Source organism: Elaeis guineensis, chromosome 5, assembly GCF_000442705.2.
Source record: "Elaeis guineensis isolate ETL-2024a chromosome 5, EG11, whole genome shotgun sequence".
Lineage (NCBI taxonomy): Eukaryota > Viridiplantae > Streptophyta > Magnoliopsida > Arecales > Arecaceae > Elaeis > Elaeis guineensis.
Window position 1 is genome coordinate 105,726,351 of NC_025997.2, and position 8,488 is coordinate 105,734,838.

The 8,488-nt window shown below is 31.4% G+C and overlaps 1 long non-coding RNA gene across 1 annotated transcript; it reads left to right on the forward strand.

Annotated features, from left to right (window-relative positions):
• The first annotated feature begins 5,966 nt into the window (after positions 1-5,966).
• LOC140858174 (uncharacterized) lies at positions 5,967-7,263 on the forward strand. The gene is made up of 2 exons (XR_012141567.1): positions 5,967-6,048; positions 6,142-7,263. It is a non-coding gene; the product is annotated as an uncharacterized lncRNA (long non-coding RNA).
• Positions 7,264-8,488: the final 1,225 nt, after the last annotated feature.

Sequence of the window (8,488 nt, forward strand, 5' to 3'; positions counted from 1 at the left end):
TAAAAAAAGAGTACCAGTAGTTAGAGATATTTGTAGATTTTTATATGGACATGCATTAGCCTTCAATTTGGTCAAAAGTCCTCTATTTGCTCAACTGATAAAATATGTTGGTGAGTATATAAGGGGATTGAAACTTTTCTCTTATTATAAAGCTAGAGTTACTTTCTTGAAAAAAGAGATTGAAAGTGTTAATGAAAGCTTGATAAAATATAAAGATGAGTGAAAAAATAAGATATTCAATCATGTCTGATGATTGGACTGATGAAAAAAGTCGGTCTATTACTAATTTTTTTATGAATAATCTAAGTAGAACTATGTTTCTCAAATCACTGGATACTTCTGATGTTAGGAAGGATTCAAATAAGTTATAGAATTGCTTGACAGCTTAGTAGAGAAGATTGAAAAAGAAAATATAGTTCAAGTGGTGACAGATAGTATCTCTGCTTATGTTGGCACAGATAGACTCTTAGAGGATAAGAGAAAGCATCTTTTTTGGTCTCCATATATAGTCTATTATTTAGATTTAATACTTAGTGACATTAGAAATATTTTTATTTTTTTAATACACTTGGCAAGATGAGGCAGATTATAGTTTACATTTACTGGTATACTTGGATTTTTAGTTTGTTTAAAAAATATTCTAAGAATAAGAAATTGATAAGACTGGTGGTTACTAGATTTGTCACATCCTATCTCACTTTAAGAAGCATATTAGACAGGATGATTGCTTTAAGGGCTATGTTCACTTCAGAAGAATGGGTAAGAAGCATATATGCATGTAAATTTGAAACTAAAAAAGTTTTAAAAATTATATTAAGTAATAATAGATTTTAGAAAGCTATAAAATATTGTTCAAAGTATGTCTTTCCTCTGGTGAAAGTGTTGAGACTTATTGATGGAGATGCAAAATTGGCGATGGATTATATTCATGAAGTAATGGATAGAACAAAAGAATAAATTGACAAAAATTTTAACAAGGTTAAGAAGAGGTATGATAGGATTTGGGAGATAATCAACACTCGTTGGGATTTGCAACTCCATAAACCATTTCATATAGCAACATATTATCTTAATTTCAAGTAAGTCACACTTAATTTTTAATTTTTATTATTTCATTAATAAAATTTATTATTTTTAATTTTAATTTATTTTTTAACTTCTTAATTTTTAGGTTTCAATATGATCCTAAGTTTAGTACTGATGCCAAAGTAAAAATTAGATTGTTCAAGACAATTAAGAGGATGTGTTCAGATGTTGAGACAAGAGTCATCATTGATTCACAACTTGACAAATTTAGAAAAGTCAAGAATTTATTTGGGATGGAGATGGCGATATCAATAAGAAATAAAAAATAATTAGGTAATTATAATTTAAATTTTATGAATTTATTTTTATTTATATAATTTTATTTCTAACTTTATTAAATTATATTTTATAAGTTTATCGAGTTTATAAAATTTAATTTATCTTCCTTTATTTGTCTAGCTCTATGGTAGGAGAGTTTTGGAGAACGGTGTAAAGAACTTCAAAAGTTAGTAATTCAAGTACTAAGTCTTACTTATGCACCACCAAGTGTGAAAGAAATTGAAACACATTTGAGCATATTCATTCTAAAAAAAAGAACCATTTGGAGCAACAAAGGTTGAATACCTTGGTGTTTGTCAAATATAATATTCAACTTGAGATGAGACAATAAAAAAGATAAGAAAGGGGGGGAGAATATGATCCAATATACTTATCAGATATGGATTCAGATGATGAGTGGATAATTGAACAAGAAGAGCCATGTTTATCAAATAATGTATCTTGATTAGATGTAAATGAATATTTTAATGTAGATAAGGGACCTAATAACAGAATTGAGAAAAGAGGTATACAAATTATTTTCTAATTTTTTTAGTTTTAATTTTTTAAATAATTACATTATTTTTTTTATTTATTTTTGTTGATTCTTAAAATATTTTTATATGACCAAGGAACTTAAATCTTAATAGTAAAGGTAAAGAAAAAGAAAAGATTGTTGAGGAAGACATTGAAGTGATAGAAGATGATGTAGGCGATGAGGAAGAAGAGGAGGAAGAAAAAGAGATGATTATCCTTGAAGAAGAAAATGATGATGATGACGGTGGTGGCGATGACATTAGTCTTCGGGATGATTATGATGCTTGAAGATTCTATTTAACTTTTTGAAAGAATAGTGAATTAGTAATGCTTAATATTTATTTTATTTATTTTTAATGATAATTAACAATATATAATATTTTTTAAAGGGTACACCATACATGGATATTTGCATATATTTTAGACTTAATATCTTAAACTTACCTCTACTTTTTGAGTATTCATTGATTAATAGATGGGAATATATTTTAATTATGCTTTTATTTTAATATTTTTTAAATTATTTTGTTATACAAATAATGCAATATCAACCATAACGGGATTCGGACCCATATCTCTTGCCGTGGAGAAAAGCATCTTTCCATTTAGATGATTTGATTATCAAATTCATTACACAAAAAAAGATATTATTATATTTTTTATCATTTTTATAATTTAAATTTTATTTTTATGCTAATTTCTATCGTTTCATAAAAAAATTAAATTTATTACTAAATCTTATGATTTGTGTCGCAATTCCAAACAAGGCATGGGTGATTCATGAGTCCAATCCCAATTTGACAACCATGCTTATAAGAGTATAGGATAGTTGCTCAAAATATCATGTTTTGAAATCTTGAGTAAAATGGTATGGCTAAAAGGCATAATTGCACTTTTAAGGATGTGATTAGAAGCATAATGAATAGGTGCAACTTATCATAATATCTCTAGGCATCTAAATCGCCATCTAAATCTTGAATAAGGTTCCTAGTAAGATAGTTCTCAAGGCACTTTTTGAGTTATGGGTTGGTAGGAAGTTAATTACTATTCATTTTTATGTTTGGGGTTGCCTTATAAAAGTTAAGATTTATAATCTATTAGTAAAAGTTTGGACTAGAACTATTTATTGCTATTTAATTGGCTATCCAAATAATTCTAAAGGACACAGATTTTAATTATAACCCTAATAAAGGTATAAAATTTGTTGAGTGTAGTTATGCTAGATTTCTAGAGTCTGATTTGGACAATTACAGATACTCTCATATTAGATATATGATATTAGAGGAAAGATAGGTCATTATTCTTATTCTAATTGAAGAAGATGTCATATTTTATCCTATTGGAAGAATAGTGGAACAGCAATATCTGATATATGAATCAATTATGCCACCTTTTTAGCCAATTAGTGAAGTACCAACAAAGAAATCATATAAAAAAATAAAAAATCTATCATTCCTAATGACTATTTGGTTTATTTAGATGAGAATAACTATGACATTGGTCACATGATTAATTCAATCTCATATGATTAGATTATTGCATATTCCTAGTCAGCTAAGTAGCTTGAAGCTATATATGGTGTGATACAATCATGGTTAAAAAATAATGTATGGGATCTAATAGAATTATTTAAAGGGTCTAAGCCTACAAGATGTTAGTAGGCATTTTTTTTTTCAATCTCTTGTAAGGATATACAGAAAGGGGTATAATTACAGTGAGATTTTTTTTCAATCTCTTGTAAGGATTTTTTTAGAGTAATCATGGTACTAGTAGTCTATTATGATCTAGAACTTCATTAGACAAATATTAAGTTAGCTTTTCTGAAGGATGATTTTCATGAAGAATTTTATATAAATCAACTATAAGATTTTGTTGAGAATAGAAACAAATATATGATATATAGACTTAAGAGATATATCTATAGTCTTCAACAGTCATAAAAGAAATCATATCTTAAGTTTGATGGCATTATGGATTCTCTTGGATTTGTAGATAATAAAGTGGATCAATTTATGTATCTTAAGGTCGGTGAGAGTAATTTTATCTTTAATCTTATATATGGATACTGTTTTGTTTGCTAGTAGTGACTCTATCATAACATGAGATCAAATTATGGTATCTAAGGTCTTTGATACGAAGGATCCTAGACAAGCTTTATTTATACTTGGTATTAAGATTCACAGGAATAGTCTATACATATTAGGATTGTATCAGAGAGCTTACATTGATTATATACTGCATAGATTTAGTATATATAATTGCAAATCTAGAGATGTATGTATGGTCAAGAGAGATAAATTCAATAGAAATCAATATCCTAAGAATGATACAGAAAAGAATCCATAAAGAATGTGCCTTATTTTAGTACCATGTATAATTAAATAATATATGCTCAAGTCTGCACCCAACCAAATATAGCATATATTGCTAGTGTATTTGGTAAATATATAATAAATTCAAATATGAAGCATTTAGAACATAGCTAAAAGATTATAAGATATTTATAGAAAATCAAAATAAAATATATGCTGACTTATTGAAAGTCTAATCATCTTAAGATGACTAGATATTATGATTTTAAATTTTACTGATTGTATGGATGATATGATATTTAATTTTATTATATTTTAATGATAGCTGGAACAGTTATTTTTTAAAAAAGTATAAAGCAGACTCTTGTGGCATCTTTTGCTATGTTGGTAGAGTTTGTGACATATTAAGAGTGGTGCGCGCTAGAAATAGGCAAATTCGATAGCTGTAACTCATGCTATTTAGTTGAGGGACTTCATTCTAGAGCTTATAATTATTGTTTTTATCTCAAATTCACTTTAGATTTATTATAATAATAGTGCAGCTATATTCTTTTTCAAGAATAATAAAAATTTTTAGCACCTCTATCCATATAAAGATAAAATATTTTACCGTCAGAGATTTAACTAAAAAGAAAATATAATAATTTAGCGCATGAAGACAAATGTAAGGTTGGTAAATCCATAAACTAAACTACTTAGATCCAATCTATTTATTAAACATCTGAATAACATAGGTTTATTGGAATCTTTTGATGTATTTGATTAGTGAGAGCATTATTTTATAGCATCTTTTTTACTATTTTCATATTGAAATAATATATTTATATTTATGCATATATAGTTGTTTGTAAATACTATTTAAATAAAAGTCTTAAACATAAAGGTATCACTTAAAGATAAAAGTATTGTTTGAATGAAAGTTTTAAGCATATAAGTGTCACTTAAGCATAAAGATATTGCTTAAATTATAATTGATATTATGACTCACTTTGAGGTATAAAGGACTCATCTTGACACATATGATGAAATTATGATATAAGCTTAAAATTGTTGCAGCTTTCATTGAAAAACATAAAAGGATTTCATTTGACACTATAAAGTAGATTAATGATGAGCTTTGTATGTTTTGATCATATGATATGTACAAAGTTAATATTATATGCACTACATCACTAAAATACATATCAATAAGATTACTAACATTTGTAACCATAAAAGGGATATGTCAATAAATAATATGAAGACTATTATGATTCGATATTAGTGGTTTTAGTGGACCGATTTTGACTAAAGATATTATTCATTTAGGATATTTACATATGCAACCACATGAGGTGCACTTAGCCTGGGAGTCATTTTCAAACTATATATATGATAGATATATTTTTTTGAGTAAAAAAAGATATTTTAATTAATGTCGTCCAAGTGGAAGAATATTAGAAATCTCATAAGGTGGGCTTCCATTAATTATAAATTGATTTTTACTTTGATTTATTATGGAATATGGGCTAGGTTGTCGTTTGAATGAGTGGTTAAAAAGTCTATAGTTATCTGTGATCATATTATTATTTTGGATCCTATTATTATTTTGGATCCTATTATTTTAGTCATATGATGTAATCGATATTAGTGTAGACCTAATTTGGTTAATGGATTCTGTAATGCATAGACCTATTATTATTACTAATCGGATAAGATCCCTACTCTACTCCTATATATATCAGTCCATAGAAAACTCTGGCATAATGGTTTCTACATTCCTAGAGAATACCTATTCTATTGAGGAGACAGACATGAAGTGTAGTTGAAGAGGAAGATCTATTTCGTCATTGTTTTCTTCTTCTGCAAGATGTTGGTACAGCGATCATCAATAGTTAATCAGGATTTTTGAGGCATGCTTTGATTTTTAGCTCTGATTTCTTTGATGATTTGTGTTCTAATCTCCTAGGTGATGTTCATGAAAAACTCCTAGAAGAACAACTTTTTTATGATGTTGCAGCTTCTGTTTCTTGGATATTTTGTGCCCAATGCCATTTGAGTCTCTGGTTTTTGGTTCGCCCTTTTCTTCAAAAGGTTGCCTTAGGTTGCTGTTGCAAATTTGGGTGCATTCTTCCTTTCTTTCTTACCTTGTATATTTATTTTGATGAAACTTACATACTTCCTCTCAAACTTACAGTTTGTACCTTTCTTCTGTTTTTATAAAATGGCTGGTGACTAACGGGACAACTGCCAGTTATCTCGAATATCAATAGAAGAAGAAGACAAAATAGAAGTTTCAAAACCGAGTAAGATGAAGGGAATTGGACATAAACACCGAATCCACAAAAATCAGACGGCTACAAGCCTATGGTTTGTGAAAAAGCCATCATATTTTTATGCCCTTTGGTTGAAGCCCATTGGCAGCACAAAGAAACAACGGGTATTTTCTGGAACAGGCTGTGTGGAAAGCCAGGTATCTTCTTTCCGCCAAGAAACAGCTGCCGCAAACCTGAAATTCTCCAAAAACCATCAACTGACTTTGGTCTTCATTCCAAAGCCATCTATTTAAGTTCGTGCCTGCCTCAAACTCTCAGATACAACCCAAAAGTAGAGAGAGAGACTATGAGTTTGAGGTACACGAGCAGGATGTGCCTAAGAGCAATACAATTGTTGAAGGAGCAGCAGATGGGCTCCAAGCCCATGGCCACTCTGAAGTCCTCCACCCCCTCCCAATCTCAGGCTAGAGCCAATCGGGTCAGGTGGTTCTCTAGTGCCGCCACCGACCACTCGACAAAGGAGCCAGGTTTAGATGAGAAGCTGAAGAGGAGGAGAGCAGAGAAGGCAGAGAATGTGATGCACCTCGTCTGCTGGGGTCCCAACTGATCTTGTGGTAGAGTTGCTTCATGTATGTTTACGAGAACAGACCAGATATCAAGTATACGGTTTATAACCACTCATGGATGGCGATAAACTCGTATTTTTGGTTACTTTTGTGATTTTTATTTATTGATAATCTCAATCTGGTGGATAATCTGAACCTAATAGGTCTTTGTGATGTATAACAGTGCTTCTTTTCTCTCTTTTTTTTTTCCCCTTAATGTAATTATGAGGCTTTGAGACAATTCCACTAATTTGTTCACTTGGCTATAATTTTATAAGAAGGCAATATGATAGCGAATGAAGTGATTGAGTGGATTATGTCTGCAATCATTATTTTTAAGCAAAACCATGGTGATCCGCCGCATTTTATTGAATGAAATGATACAGAAGGGCGGGCGCGACGGAATCACTGTACGGGCTACCATCAAACAACTCTTCCAACGGATGGACCATGTAGCAAAAAAAAAAAAAAAACAAGAATATGTGACACGAGGAAGAATATGTGACACGAGGGGGAAAAGACTTGTGATAAAAACAAGAATTTGTGAAATTATCTTTCTAAATTAGTCCCTTTGGAGAGAAACATCACAGGTAACCATTTGGATCACATCACAGAAGTCTTCTTGAACGCTCAAAATACAGTTTTTTTCCTCTTTCCCGAACCAAAATCGCACAACTGAGATATTTGACTGAACCATGAAAGTATTAAAAGATTAACTTTATTTCCAGAAATGCACTGTACATATCATGATTAATCCCACCTACATTTTTTTTTTAAAAAAAAAAAAAAAAAAAAAAACTATAGTTTATATACAAAACTTTTCCAAACTCCCAAAATTTATGACAGACGCTTCAGAAATTTAGAAATCCTTCAGTTGGGCCCCCAACAGCTCAAGAACATAACGGTCCGCAGCGCCTCCTCGTCCCGCTTTCGCTTATCTTCAGCGGAGGTTGCCCCAGACTTGCGACCAGACGAGGAGTCGAAGGCGCTGGAGAGTCGCCTCAGCCGCCCTGACGAAGAAGAGCTGGCGGTGGTATCCTTAACCGACCTCGACGCCTGGTTTTGCATCCCCTGCGCCGCCCTCGCGCCGCTCTGTATGACGATCCTACTCATGTACCGCAGGCTCATCCAACCGTCCAAAACTCAATGCACCGGAAGACCGTCTCTTCGAATGGGAACCCGGGAAGTGGAGCTACCGAACTTTCTGAAATGGGATCTCAGAAATGGATGGAAAGCGTATCACTTCGTCGAGAAGTACGCGAGACAAGGGAAACTCGGAAATCGGCGAGTGGGATTTTGGATAAAGAAAAGATTGACAAGAACAGAGGACGGTTCCTTATATATATATATAGAGAGAGAGAGAGAGGGGGGGGGGGAGGAGGTTGGGATTCTGGTGGGCGGATGCCAATGGTTTGGAAGAGGAAACGGTGGTTGG